Raw genomic sequence first — 15704 nt, forward strand, 5'->3', positions numbered from 1 at the left:
TGGGAGTGCCCTTCCGAATTTGCCTAAATCAGAATGGCACGACGCTGGTTTGAACCGTCGTCATCCCGAATGCAAATCCAGTGTTCTAACCACAGCGCTACCTGACTGTTGAACCAGTGACGTAGAATGAAGTCGAAAAAGCTGTAAGGAGATTCGCTGTACCGGGAAACTTTCTGTGGTAGTTACTGAACTGTAGGCAAAAAGTTTCAGAAGATTTAAAATTCTGTTTTAAATTTAACTGCAAAATTTGGAACATATGAGACATGTGGGAGAAGATTATGTTAAAAAACTATCATCTCTCTTCAAAATTTTAAAACCTAAAGTAACTGACTAGATCACAACATTTTCAAAAGATGGCCACAATGAATACCTACCCTCCCACCCCCTGATTGTATTGCGAGGGTTAATGTAGTTTATCAAACAAAAACCTTCGAACTACGAGGTTTTGAAGCCTGAAATTTTCCTTTTACAGTTAGAGTGGAATAACTACACTCCTGGAAATTGAAATAAGAACACCGTGAATTCATTGTCCCAGGAACGGGAAACTTTATTGACACATTCCTGGGGTCAGATACATCACATGATCACACTGACAGAACCACAGGCACATAGACACAGGCAACAGAGCATGCACAATGTCGGCACTAGTACAGTGTATATCCACCTTTCGCAGCAATGCAGGCTGCTATTCTCCCATGGAGACGATCGTAGAGATGCTGGATGTAGTCCTGTGGAACGGCTTGCCATGCCATTTCCACCTGGCGCCTCAGTTGGACCAGCGTTCGTGCTGGACGTGCAGACCGCGTGAGACGACGCTTCATCCAGTCCCAAACATGCTCAATGGGGGACAGATCCGGAGATCTTGCTGGCCAGGGTAGTTGACTTACACCTTCTAGAGCACGTTGGGTGGCACGGGATACATGCGGACGAGCATTGTCCTGTTGGAACAGCAAGTTCCCTTGCCGGTCTAGGAATGGTAGAACGATGGGTTCGATGACGGTTTGGATGTACCGTGCACTATTCAGTGTCCCCTCGACGATCACCAGTGGTGTACGGCCAGTGTAGGAGATCGCTCCCCACACCATGATGCCGGGTGTTGGCCCTGTGTGCCTCGGTCGTATGCAGTCCTGATTGTGGCGCTCACCTGCACGGCGCCAAACACGCATACGACCATCATTGGCACCAAGGCAGAAGCGACTCTCATCGCTGAAGACGACACGTCTCCATTCGTCCCTCCATTCACGCCTGTCGCGACACCACTGGAGGCGGGCTGCACGATGTTGGGGCGTGAGCGGAAGACGGCCTAACGGTGTGCGGGACCGTAGCCCAGCTTCATGGAGACGGTTGCGAATGGTCCTCGCCGATACTCCAGGAGCAACAGTGTCCCTAATTTGCTGGGAAGTGGCGGTGCGGTCCCCTACGGCACTGCGTAGGATCCTACGGTCTTGGCGTGCATCCGTGCGTCGCTGCGGTCCGGTCCCAGGTCGACGGGCACGTGCACCTTCCGCCGACTACTGGCGACAACATCGATGTACTGTGGAGACCTCACGCCCCACGTGTTGAGCAATTCGGCGGTACGTCCACCCGGCCTCCCGCATGCCCACTATACGCCCTCGCTCAAAATCCGTCAACTGCACATACGGTTCACGTCCACGCTGTCGCGGCATGCTACCAGTGTTAAAGACTGCGATGGAGCTCCGTATGCCACGGCAAACTGGCTGACACTGACGGCGGCGGTGCACAAATGCTGCGCAGCTAGCGCCATTCGACGGCCAACACCGCGGTTCCTGGTGTGCCGTGAGTGTGATCATTGCTTGTACAGCCCTCTCGCAGTGTCCGGAGCAAGTATGGTGGGTCTGACACACCGGTGTCAATGTGTTCTTTTTTCCATTTCCAGGAGCGTAGTTTCGATTGCTTTCTACAACCATATTCGTATCCCGAGGATACAGTTCAGGACGGAGAAAGAGAGCAACAATCAACTCAATTTCCTGGATGTGTCGGTAACTAAACGGGTAGGTGGGACGATGGCTCACAAGGTATATAGAAAGAACACTCACACGGATCGATATTTCCATAAGGAATCTAACCATCATCCTAGGCAAATAAGAGGTGTCATGAAAACTTTGGAGGACAGATCCATCATCAAAATCTGCGAGCCGGCTTGCTTACAAGACGAACTAATTCATTGACGGTCAACCTTCATGATAAACCCGTGAACCAGCAAGGAAATTGATCAAGGAAGTAAAGAAGCCAGATGTCCAGAGCAACAAGGTCACCTACTTGAAATGTTTTCCTACCGTTCACTAATATAGTCACGGACGGTGTCGGGAAAGTTCCGGCCAAATATGGGATAGAAACAATCTTCAGACCCACCAAGAAAATTAAGGAATATTTAAGAACTGCAAAAGACGCCCGACAACCCCTAGCAACACCTGGGGTATACAAAATTCCATGCAGTTGTGGACAAGTATACATTGGAACAACGAAAAGGAGTGTAAACACCCGCTTAGACGAACATAAAACAAACTGTCGCTTAGGACACATTGAAAAATCGGCCGTAGCAGAGCATGTGTTTCGAAATGGGAACCACGAAATTAAATTCAATGAGACAAGCGTTCTAACACGAACGTCCCATTACAATGCGCGCATGCATAGAGAAGCAATAGAGATTCACAAACACTATAACAATTTTAATAGAAAGGAGGAAGCTTTAAAGTTAGACAAAAAATGGATGTCGACGTTGCGCCAGCAGAATGGCAATCGATTACTCTTAATCGAGAATGATGACGCCTTCCAAAGATAGGAATACCGTCGGCATCACGTGACGAATGGTGGTGCTCTCTATGCTCTCTATAAATGCGAGAGCACCTGCAGCCTCAGTGGCAGTAGCCGGACTATCTCGGAAGATGTCTCCCGCAGATGGAGACGAAACGTTAGGTGGAAATTTTATACATCGACAACGGCCTCTCAGCGCGGAAGTTTTAACTGAAGACAACCCCGGCCGTGAAAGCCTACATTGTATCATATTCATACCGTTCGAAACCTAAAAAAAACTATGAAGATATTTGGATAGCATCGTTAGCTGTTGTCAAGTAATGACATGCATTCCTAAATACCTAGACAATGACAGTATGTAATTTAAAAACATCAACGTGAGGAGGCCAGGATGTAGACCGTAATCTCGCAGGATGACAGTAATAACGAAGGAAAATGGCTAACTGCATGAGTTAAAGTTACATCAAATGAACACTCTATTTCCAATAGTGCACCAGGTATAACAGGTATTAAAAACTTTTGGAAAGTAGGAGACGAGGTACTGGCGGAAGTAAAGCTGTAAGGACGGGGCGTGAGTCGTGCTTGGGTAGCTCAGATGGTACAGCACTCGCCCGCGAAAGGCAAAGGTCCCGAGTTCGAGTCTCGGTCCGGCACACAGTTTCAATCTGCCGGGAAGTTTCATTTCAGCGCACACTCCGCTGCGAGTGAACATCTCCTTCTGATAACAGGTATTAGTAAACAATTGGAAATAATGAGCTTTAATGCCACTTTGACTAATGTAACAGGCCATTTTCCTTCGTTAGTACCGTCAACCTGCGAAATTACAGCCTGGAACCTGAATTGCTCACTGTGGTGTTTTTGAACCAAATACAATCTTTTTTTGGCATTTACCAAGACATGTCAGCATATGACTACAGGTAATGATGCTTTTCAATGCTTATTAACCCAAGTTTTAGATTTTGAACGATCTGAAGATGGCTGCAGAAAGCAACCGAAACTAGTTACTACGCTCTAAATGCAGTAGGAAAATTGCGGCCTAGGTGTGAAGGGTTTCTAACTTCAAAAATTTTTATTTAAAGACCAACTTATCTGGGGTCTTCCGCTGCACCTACTGAGCTCCCATGGTTTGCAGTAAACAATATTATTATACAATATTATTAATCGACTAAGAGGTGTGCCTGAGCGATACAGATGGCCGTACCGTAGATGCAACCACAACCGAGGGGTATCTGTTGAGAGGCCAGACAAACGGGTGATTCCTGAAGAGGGGCAGCTGCCTTTTCAGTAGTTGCAAGGGCAACAGTCTGGATGATTGGCTGATCTGGCCTTGTAACACTAACCAAAACGGCCTTGCTGTGCTGGTACTGCGAACGGCTGAAAGCATGGGGAAACTACAGCCGTAATTTTTCCCGAGGGCATGCAGCTTTACTGTATGGTTAAATGATGATGGCGTCCTCTTGGTTAAAATATTCCGGAGGTAAAATACTCCCCCATTCGGATCTCCGGGCGGGGACTACTCAAGAGGATGTCTTTATCAGGAGAAAGAAAACTGGAGTTCTGCAGATCGGAGCGTGGAATGTCAGATCCCTTAACCGGGCAGGATGTCGTTATCAGAAGAAAGAAAACTGGAGTTCTGAGGATCGGAGCGTGGAATGTCAGATCCCTTCATCGGGCAGGTAGGTTAGAAAACTTAAAACGGGAAATGGATAGGTTAAAGTTAGATATAGTGGGCATTAGTGAAGTTTGGTGGCAGGAGGAACTTGATCAGGTAAACACAGGGTTATAAATACAAAATCAAATAGGGGTAATGTAGGAGGAGGTTTACTAATGAAAAAAGAAGTAGTGCGGGTAAGCTACTACAAACAGCATAGTGAACGCATTATTTTGGCCAATATAGATACGAAGCCCATGCCAAATACATTAGTACAAGTTTATATGCCAACTAGATCTGCAGTTGATGAAGAAATTGATCAAATGTATGATGAGATAAAAGAAATTATTCAGACAGTGAAGGGAGACGAAAATTTAATAGTCGTGGGTGACTGTAATTCGACGGTAGGGAGAGAAGGAAACATAGTAAGTGAATATGGATTGGGGCTACGAAATGAAACAGGCAGCCGTCTGGTAGAATTTTGCACAGTGCATAACTTAATCGTACCTAACACTTGGTTCAAGAATCATGAAAGAAGGTTGTACACATGGAAGAATCCTGGAAATTGTAGAAGGTATCAAATAGATTATATAATGGTAAGACAGAGATTTAGGAACAGGTATTAAATTGTAAGACATATCCAGGGGCAGATGTGGACTCTGACCACAATCTATTGGTTATGAACTGTAGAGTAAAACTGAAGAAACTGCAAAAAGGTGGGAATTTAAGGAGATGGGACCAGGACAAACTGATTAAACCAAAGGTTGTACAGAGTTTCAGGGAGAGCATCAGGGAATAATTGTCACAAATGGGGGGAAAGAAATACAGTAGAAGAAGAATGGGTAACTCCGAGGGATGAAGTAGTGAAGGCAGCAGAGGATCAAGTAGGTAAAAAGACGAGGGCTAGTAGAAATCCTTGGATAACAGGATACTGATTTTAATTGATGAAAGGAGAAAATTTAAAAATGCAGTGAGTGAAGCAGACAAAAAGGAATACAAACGTCTCAAAAATGAGATCGACAGGAAGTGCAAAAGGGCTAACCAGGGATGGCTAGAGAACAAATGTAAGGATGTAGAGGCTTATCTCACTAGGGGAAGATAGATACTGCCTACAGGAAAATTAAATAGACCTTTGTAGAAAAGAGAACCCTTTGTATGAATATCATGAGCTCAGATGGAAACCCAGTTCTAAGCAAAGAAGGGAAACCAGAAAGGTGGAAGGAGTATATAGGGGGTATATACAAGGGCGACGTACTTCAGGACAGTGTTCTAGAAATGGAAGAGAATGTAAATGGAAGACGAAATGGGAGATACAATACTGCGTGAAGAGTTTGATAGAGCACTGAAAGACCTGAGTCGAAACAAGGCCCCGGGAGTAGATAACATTCCATTAGATCTACCGACGGCCTTGGGAGAGCCATTCCTGACAAATCTCTACCATCTGGTGAGTAGGATGTATGAGACAGGTGAAATACCCTCAGACTTCAAGAAGAATACAATAATTCTGATCCCAAAGGAAACAGGAGTTGACAGATGTGAAAATTACCGAACAATCAGTTTAATAAGCCGCAGCTGCAAAACACTAATGCGAATTCTTCACAGACGAATGGAAAAGCTAGTAGAAGCCGACCTTGGGGATGATCAGTTTGGATTCCGTAGAAATATTGGAACACGTGAGACAGTACTGACCTTACGATTTATCTTAGAAGAAAGATTAAAGCAAGGCAAACCTACATTTCTAGCATTTGTAGACTTAGAGAAAGCTTTAGACAATGTTGACTGGAATACTCTCTTTCAAATTCTAAAGGTGTCAGGGGTAAAATATAGGGAGCAAAAGGCTATTTACAATTTGTACAGAGACCAGATGGCAGTCGTAAGAGTCCAGGAATATGAAAGAGAAGCAGCGATTTGGAACTTAGTGAGACAGGGTTGTAGCCTCTCCTCGATGTTATTCAATCTGTATTTTGAGCAAGCAGTAAAGTAAACAAAAGAAAAACTAGGAGTAGGTATTAAAATCGATGGAGAAGAATCAAAAACTTTGAGGTTCGCCGATGACATTGTTATTCTGTCAGAGACAACAAAGGACCTGGAAGAGCAGTTGAACGGAATGGACAGTGTCTTGAAAGGAGGCTATAAGATCAATATCAACAAAAGGAAAACGAGGATAATGGAACGTAGTCGAATTAAGTCGGGTGATGTTGAGGGTATTAGATTAGGAAATGAGACACTTAAAGTAGTAAAGGAGTTTTGCTATTTGGGGATCAAAATAACTGATGATGGTCGAAGTAGGGAGGATATAAAATGTAGACTGGCAATGGCAAGGAAAGCGTTTCTGAAGAAGAGATATTTGTTAACATCGAGTATAGATTTAAGTGTCAGGAAGTCGTTTCTGAAAGTATTTGTATGGAGTGTAGCCATGTATGGAAGTGAAACATTGACGATAAATAGATTGGACAAAAAGAGAATAGAAGCTTTCGAAATGTGGTGCTACAGAAGAATGCTGAAGATTAGATGGGTAGATCACATAACTAATTAGGAGGTACTGAATAGAATTGGGGAGGAGTTTGTGGCACAACTTGACAATAAGAAGGGACCGGTTGGTATGACGTGTTCTGACCCATCAAGCGATCACAAATTTAGCATTGGAGGGCAGCGTGGAGGGTAAAAATCGTAGAGGGAAACCTAGAGATGAATACAGTAAGCAGATTCAGAAGGATGTAGGTTGCAGTAAGTACTGGGAAATGAGGAAGCTTGCACAGGATAGGGTAGCATGGAGAGCTGTATCAAACCAGTCTCAGGACTGAAGACCACAACAACAAAAACAACAAGTTGCGCTTAAAGCAGACGGGGGAAAGCTGTAAACAAGAGTAAAAGTGAAAGGCATCCGGTACAGTTATAACCGCTTAGAACGGCTGTATAGGGAGTGTTAGGTAGAATGGTGCGGGGGGGGGGGGGGGGGGGGGAGCAGCGGACAGAACAGAGCCGGCAGACACAGGGACGAACAGTTTTCCGCTAGCCAGCAATTTATTAAAGGGAACCGTCCATGGGGGCGGTGGAGGCGGGCATCGATCGCAGCGCCACGTCGCGGGAGGCTGCCGGCAGCTGGGCGTGGCGGCGCGCTGGGTGCAAATGTTGTGGCGGCGTCGGCGGCCAGAGGCGCAAACAGTCGCTACACAAAGGCCACGTCTCCGTGTAATGAGAGCCCAGTGCACCGTGCGGCGTACGTCCACCTCCTGCCACCTTGCCACGTACAGGTCCCGTGTTGCTGCTGCAGCTGAGCTGGGCTCGTGTGGAGGTCTGTTTGGCCCTGAGAAAGCCAGCCTAGAGAGATTTCTCTAACTCTCCACCTTCACCCACACCTCAACTCACACTTTCCCTGTGTGTCTACCTGTGTGCCCCAAGTATCCTCCCTCCCTTTAATGTACTCCGTCTCTCTCTGTCCACTCAACCACCCACGACTTACGTGCATGCTAGCCTGCATTGAGGTCGTCGCAATCATACTACACTACTGGCCATTAAAATTGCTACACCAAAGAGAAATTCACTTGATAAACGCGTATTGATTGGACAGATATATTATACTAGAACCGACATTTTCACGCTATTTGTGTGCATAGATCCTGAGATATCAGTACCTCTGGCCGTAATAACGGGCTTGATACGCCTGGGCATTGAGTCAAACAGAGCTTGGATGGCGTGTACACTTACAGCTGCCCATGCAGCTTCAACACGATACCACAGTTCATCAAGAGTAGTGACTGGCGTATTGTGACGAGCCAGTTGCTCGGCCACCGTTGACCAGACGTTTTCAATTGGTGACAGATCTCGAGAATGTTCCGGCCAGGGCAGCAGTCGAACATTTTCTGTATCCAGAAAGGCCCCTAGAGGACCTGCAACACGCGGTCGCGCATTATCCTGCTGAAATGTAGGGTTTCGCAGGGATCGAATAAAGGGTAGAGTCACGGGTCGTAACACATCTGAAATGTAACGTCCACTGTCCAAAATGCCGTCAATGCGAAAAAGAGGTGACCGAGACATGTAACCAATGGCACCCCATACCATCACCCCGGGTGATACGCCAGTATGGCGATGACGAATACACGCTTCCAATGTGCGTTCACCGCGATGTCGCCAAACACGGATGTGACCTTCGTGATGCTGTAAACAGAACCTGGATTCATCCGAAGAAATGACGTTTTGCCATTCGTGCACCCAAGTTCGTCGATGGGTACACCATCGCAGGCGCTCCTGTCTGTGATGCAGCGTCAAGGGTAACCGCAGCCGTGGTCTCGGAGCTGATACTCCATACCGCTGCAAACGTCGTCGAACTGTTCGTGCAGGTGGCTGCAAACGTCCCCATGTGTTGACTCAGGGATCGAGACGTGTCTGCACGATCCGTTCCAGCCATGTGGATAAGATGCCTGTCATCTCGACTGCTAGTGATACGAGGCCGTTGGGATCCAGCACGGCGTTCCGTATTACCCTCCTGAACCCATTGATTCCATATTCTGCTAACAGTCATTGGATCTCGACCAACGCGAGCAGAAATGTCGCGATACGATAAACCACAATCGCGATAGGCTACAATCCGAGAAACGTCGTGATGGTACGCATTTCTCCTCCTTAGACGAGGCATCACAACAACGTTTCACCTGGCAACGCCGATCAACTGCTCTTTGAGTATGAGAAATCGGTTGGAAACTTTCCACATGTCAGCACGTTGTGGTGTCGCCACCGGCGCCAACCTTGTGTGAATGCTCTGAAAAGCTACTCTTTTGCATATCACAACATTATCTTCCTGTCGGTTAAATTTCGCGTGTGTGGCACGTCATCTTCGTGTTGTAGGAATTTTAATGACCATTAGTGTAGTACAGTGTCGGATAACCTTTTGCCAGGCATAGTGCGGTAGCTCGATGTGGTATCGACTCAACAAGTAGTTGGGAGTTCTCAGCAGATATACTGACCGATGCTGCCTCTATAGCATCCAGCTGCAGACGTGTTGCTGTTTCAGGATTTTGTGCACGAAGTAACCTCTTGATTACGTCCTATTCATGTTCGATGGGATTCATGTCAGGCAACCTGGATGACAAAATTATTTTTTCGAACTGTCCAGACTTATTCAAACCAGTCGCGAACAACTGTGACCACCTGAAACGGCACCCTATTCTCCAAGAAAATTCCATCTTTGTTTGGGAACAGGAAGACCATGAATAGCTGTAAATGGTCTCCCAATAGCCGAACATAACCAGTGGCGGTCAACAGTCCCTGAAAACGCAACCCACACCATTACGGAGTCACCACCATCTTGCACAGCGTCTTAGGCCTTCGGTTCGTGCAGTCTGCTAGACACGGAACCCTACCATCAGCTGTTACCAACTGAAATCTGGACTCGCGTGACGAGGTCACATTTCTCCAGTCGTCTAGGCACATCCGATATGGCCACGATCAAAGGAGAGGCCAGCAGGTGATGTAGTTCTGTCAGCAAAGGAACTCGCATCGATTGTTCGCTACCATAGCCCAGTAACGCCAAATTTCACCGCACTGTCCTATCGAATAAGTTCGTCGTGCGTCTCACACTGATTTCGGCAGTCATTTCACAATGTACTGAATGCAAATGCTGCTGCTCTCGGTCGTTAAGTGAAGACCGTCAGCCAGGGGGTTTTCCATGGTGAGCAGTAAAGCCTATAATCTGGCAGTCTCCACACACTCGTAACATTTTCGGTGACGGAATTTTGAAATCCTTAACGATTTTCGCAATGGAGTGTCCCATGTCTCTTGCTCGAACTACTGTACCTCGTTCAAAGTCTGTTAATTCCGATCGAGCAGCCGTAATCACGGCAGAAATCTTTTCACACAGTTCTCCTGAGTACAAATGACAGTTCCGCCAATGTATTGCCCTGTTACACCTTGTGTACGCGATTGTGTCGCCGTCTACGTATATGTGTACATATCGCTGTCCTCTGTACTTTGAAACCTCGATGTATAAACCAACACTCTATCGACTTTCTGACATCCCACAAATGTTATGTGAACCTGTCCACTCAGCTACTCTCTCGGCACCAAGCTACCCAGCTTAGTACTCACCCTTTAGTATAACATTCTGCGTGTCTCGGACTACCGCTTTCCCTGATACTTCTCCAAAAACGTGACTGTGCACTGGTGGAGCAGTAGTTCAATTTCAGATACTGAAATTACGATGGCGCAGCCAGGGCACTACATTAATAACTAGCTAATTAATACGCAATAAGCACTTCTAATTTTTGACAAACCTGCCAGTAGGAGGACGCAAAATCAACTCTATCGTGTAAACGTAAAGCGATTTTGTTTGAAGGTTTAGGTAATTTATACACTATCAAAAGAATGTGGACACCGCTTAGAACTGAGCACCAGATTTTTACGACAGGTGGTTCCACCAGCATTAGAGGTGAAGTGGAGTATTTTGTTGTTGGTGGAGAAGCAACAAACGTGTGAAGAAATCGAAAAAGGTGTAATCGTTGGAAGGACTGACGGAGAATAGGGAAGTCAAGGCCAACTTTGATGAAATTAAAAGAAAGGTCAGAAACATTAAGAGTGCTCTAGGAATCCACTGAGAGAGCGAATAGGTGGGAAGAGTAGATCAAAGATCTCTGTCCGATGATTTGGTGCAAGAATAAATTGAAATCGATATGGAAGAGAGAGCGGATACCGTATTAGAATAAAAAAATTTAAAAGAACTTTGGAAGATTTGAGATCATATAAGGTCGAAGGGATAGATAACATATTTTGACTAAAGTTCAGTCTTGATCACAGCACTTACGTGTCAATAAGTGTTGTGATCAAGACTGAACTTTTGTTATCACTGTATTCCAAAATTGTTTACCAGATTTCGATAGATAACATTCCATCTGTATTTCCAATATCGTTGGGGGAAACGGCAACCGATTGGCTATTCAAGATGGAGACAGGTGAATACGACCAGACTTCCGGAAAAAATGTCATTCATCTGAAGATGGCAAGTGCTCATAAATGCGATAAATATGCACAATCAGCTTAAAAGCTCGTACATGGCATTTGTCGATAAGTATAATATACAGGAAAATTGAACAAAAATTTAGGATCTCTTAGATGATGATCAGTTTGGTTTAAGAAAAGGCAAAGCATTCGACAATGAGTGAAAGATAGGAGTGAGCTACAGGGAGAGGTGGGTAATATACGATTCATAGGAGAACCAAGATTGGAAGACTAAGAACGAAGTGCTCGGATTAGTAAGAATAAGACACTGAAGCAATCTTTCGCACGTATCGGTCGAGCTGCACATAGAGATGCTGCGACAAATTACAGAAAGATTAACAGTCAGATTAAAATTGAGGATGAAACGATGAAAATGATCTCTGATAAATGCTACCCTTCGTGAAGACGGATCACAGGACGTGTTGAATGGAATGAACAGTTTAGAGAGTACAGAATATGGGTTGGGACAAGAGTAACGGTTCAAATGGTTCAAATGGCTCTGAGCACTATGTGACTTAACTTCTGAGGTCATCAGTCCCGTAGAACTTAGAAGTACCTAAACCTAATTAACCTAAGGACATCACACACATCCATGCCCGAGGCAGGATTCGAATCCGCGACCGTAGTGGTCGCTCGGCTTCAGACTGTAGCGCCTAGAACCACACGGCCACTCCGGCCGGCAAGAGTAATGACGAATAGTTGATATCAGAATAGTGAGTGGTACGGGGCAGGAGAGTCCCTGGCCGCCGTTTGATCTTTTATTTAGCGTTTTGACTTAATTCAGGATATAATCAAAACCTTCTCGAATATTTCTTGTTGTACGTGTCTTTTAAAATTTATTAATACGTGTGTTTGCTGTAGTACTAACATCTTGACTTGTATAATATTACTTTGATTTAATATTGGATTCCTTCTGAACGTATAACCCTGGCATACTGTTCTGGTGAGGGCTAAAGCCACTGTAATTTTCACAGGGGCAAACAGACTGCGGTCCCCTCTGTGGTGCAGCCGGGAGCATCGTAGGAATCGGCTCAGCTGACCAGAAGGAAACGTCGGATTGTATGAGGTTCCTGGCCGGTTCCCGATTCACATTTGTTTACTCTTCATTTCGCGTACATAGAAATATTGTGAAGAAGAGGTATTAAGTTACTAAAATTTGATATGTATGGGCCGGTGTATAATTTTATGGATAATTTTACATAACTTGTTTCAAACTGCAGTGTGTTACCTGTAAGCATCATCGTCTGTAGTAGGTACATGGGTACTGCAATAAATGTCCTACAGTGTTTTTCCTGTGGCTTGGATTTTGCATTAGTATATGTGAAATGTCTTATAGTAATTTCTTTCTACTACACAGCACAGCATAATTCCTCAATTTCCGCTTTTTACAGACGGCTATCCCTGAAGCTAACGTCTCGATCTTCCCTTTTGGCCACTACTCCTGATACTGACCAAAACTGTCATACCAAGGTACTATCAAACGCCCCCATTTTCCTGAATTTATTTATTTCTGTTTATCTTATTGATATTGCTTAAGTCCCTTATGTATTCTGTAGTTAAATTGAAAATTGTCTCTTCTTTTAATTGGTTTGGTGATCACTCTCCATGTTTCAGACATCCTGATGTAGCCTTGTCTAATACTAATTTGATTTTATTTTATTAGTTTTGTTTATTAATAGAAACTTATGTGGGCATGCTATTCCTATTTTGTGTTAAGGGTTCTCCTGTCTACTCCATCGTTATTTACGAACTGTTCAAATTTTACTTTTTCATTACATTACCACCACACTGTCAAAGATGTTACTTACTGTATGTTTCTACTTCAGTCTAGACGTGTTACTTCTCTTCCAGTGTTGTTTGCAAACATTGTAACTTCTTTGGTGATAATATTCAGGTAATGTCTGAAGATGGCCTCGTAATCCGAAAACCGATTAATAATAAAAGTAATATTGTAGAACAAAAGTAAACTGGTGCTTGATTCAATATTCACTGGTTTTGCTCAGTGCAGTTATCTATTTACTTTCCACTTGCAGTTGCATTTCATTTAAGCTTCCGCCAATCATCAACCTCATTAACGCATAGAGGATTCAATTCACTTGGTATTATTTGTGCAGTGGTCACCAGTCCAGACTCTCATCCCAACACCGCTGATGTTTATTCGTTCAATCTCGTGATTGCTGCCATAATCTAGTTTTTCCAGTGAGTATGGTATGTCATATCCGAGACAGAGTGGCTGTCTACGTGGATATCTACTTGCCTGTTACGTTAGTTATTTATTTATCTTTTTGTCATAAATTATCCAAGTGCACTGTTTTTAATAATAAGGTGCACCGAAGTTTAATAGCAGCGATATTATTTTCCACAAACATTAGTTACCTCGACGACAGGGTAGGTAACAATCAGCGACTGTTTGCAGATGATACTGCGGTGTACGGGGAGATGTCGAAGATGAGTCACATTAGGAGGGTACAAGATGAGTTAGACCACATTTCTTGTTGGGTCCAGAATGAGATTTTCACTCTGCAGCGGAGTGTGCGCTGATGTGAAACTTCCTGGCAGATTAAAACTGTGTGCCCGACCGAGACTCGAACTCGGGACCTTTGCCTTTCGCGGGCAAGTGCTCTACCAACTGAGCTACGGAAGCACGACTCACGCCCGGTACTCACAGCTTTACTTCTGCCAGTACCTCGTCTCCTACCTTCCAAACTTTACAGAAGCTCTTCTGCGAACCTTGCAGAACTAGCACTCCTGAAAGAAAGGATACTGCGGAGACATGGCTTAGCCACAGCCTGGGGGATGTTTCCAGAATGAGATTTTCACTCTGCAGCGGAGTGTGCGCTGATGTGAAACTTCCTGGCAGATTAGAACTGTGTGCCCGACCGAGACTCGAACTCGGGACCTTTGCCTTTCGCGGGCAAGTGCTCTACCAACTGAGCTACCGAAGCACGACTCACGCCCGGTACTCACAGCTTTACTTCTGCCAGTACCTCGTCTCCTACCTTCCAAACTTTACAGAAGCTCTTCTGCGAACCTTGCAGAACTAGCACTCCTGAAAGAATGGATACGGTGGAGACATGGTTTAGCCACAGCCTGGGGGATGTTTCCAGAATGAGATTTTCACTCTGCAGCATGGCTTAGCCATGTCTCCGCAGTATCCTTTCTTTCAGGAGTGCTAGTTCTGCAAGGTTCGCAGAAGAGCTTCTGTAAAGTTTGGAAGGTAGGAGACGAGGTACTGGCAGAAGTAAAGCTGTGAGTACCGGGCGTGAGTCGTGCTTCGGTAGCTCAGTTGGTAGAGCATTTGCCCGCGAAAGGCAAAGGTCCCGAGTTCGAGTCTCGGTCGGGCACACAGTTTTAATCTGCCAGGAAGTTTCATATTGATCACCCTTCCCATCTCCATAAAACACTTCCTAACAGTTTATATTGGATTTTAACAAATTCATCTATTTTTAGTAACGATTTTCTTGCTATTTCCAGTTATAACTGTCGTTTATCATCAATTATTTTGCTACATAAATAAAAAAGACCGCGTACATGTTCTAATCTAATTCTATCGGCATCACATAATTTAATTAGACTCTTTTCCATTAATCTCGTTTTATCCTGCTGCCAACATACTGTCTGTTTCATTCAGTTACTCGTCCAGGTGATTTTCTGTCTCTGACAGAATGACGGTATCAAAGTTTTTATTTCTTCGCTCTGATCTTTTAATTCCCCAGGGTGTGTTACTGGAGCAGTATTCTGCTTATCACATTTTGTGTAACTTGCAACGTAGCTCTATATAGCTGGACAGGTAGCGTTCTGTCTGCGGCAGGCAAAACAGAACGGACAAAATTATAACCGCTGCGGGAGCTCTTGGGTGCGCAGTAATCCCGTTGTTCAACGTATCGGTTGTGTCTATACGTTCAGCGGGAGCCAGCAATTGCGCCAGTAGAGCTTTGTGGGTATTGGCGGTTTGGGTCCATGAAAACTGAAGGGCGTTAAACAGGGTAGGAACCGACGTTTTTGGTATGACAGGCGATAAATAATCCACTGAGAAAGATGGGAGATAGAGAGATAGAGAGACAGAGAGAGAGAGAGAGAGAGAGAGAGAGAGAGAGAGAGAGAGAGAGAGAGAGAGAGAAAGCATCATGGAGGTATTCCTGACGTTGCGCTTGATAATGAAAGCTGGGCTGAAAAAACATGAAGACACGTGTATAGAATCTGTTTACCTAGAAACAGCGTTGGACAGTGTGAAATGCAGCAATATGTTGCAAAGTCTCAGAGAAATAGCCGTAAGCTGTAGCAAAAC

The 15704-nt window shown here is 44.8% G+C and overlaps 1 non-coding gene across 1 annotated transcript; it reads left to right on the forward strand.

Moving 5' to 3' along the window:
- The first annotated feature begins 14686 nt into the window (after nucleotides 1-14686).
- On the forward strand, nucleotides 14687-14761 carry Trnas-cga. The gene has a single exon. It is a non-coding gene; the product is annotated as a tRNA-Ser (tRNA).
- Nucleotides 14762-15704: the final 943 nt, after the last annotated feature.

The sequence above is a fragment of the Schistocerca americana genome, chromosome 9, assembly GCF_021461395.2.
Source record: "Schistocerca americana isolate TAMUIC-IGC-003095 chromosome 9, iqSchAmer2.1, whole genome shotgun sequence".
NCBI classification, from domain to species: Eukaryota; Metazoa; Arthropoda; class Insecta; order Orthoptera; family Acrididae; genus Schistocerca; species Schistocerca americana.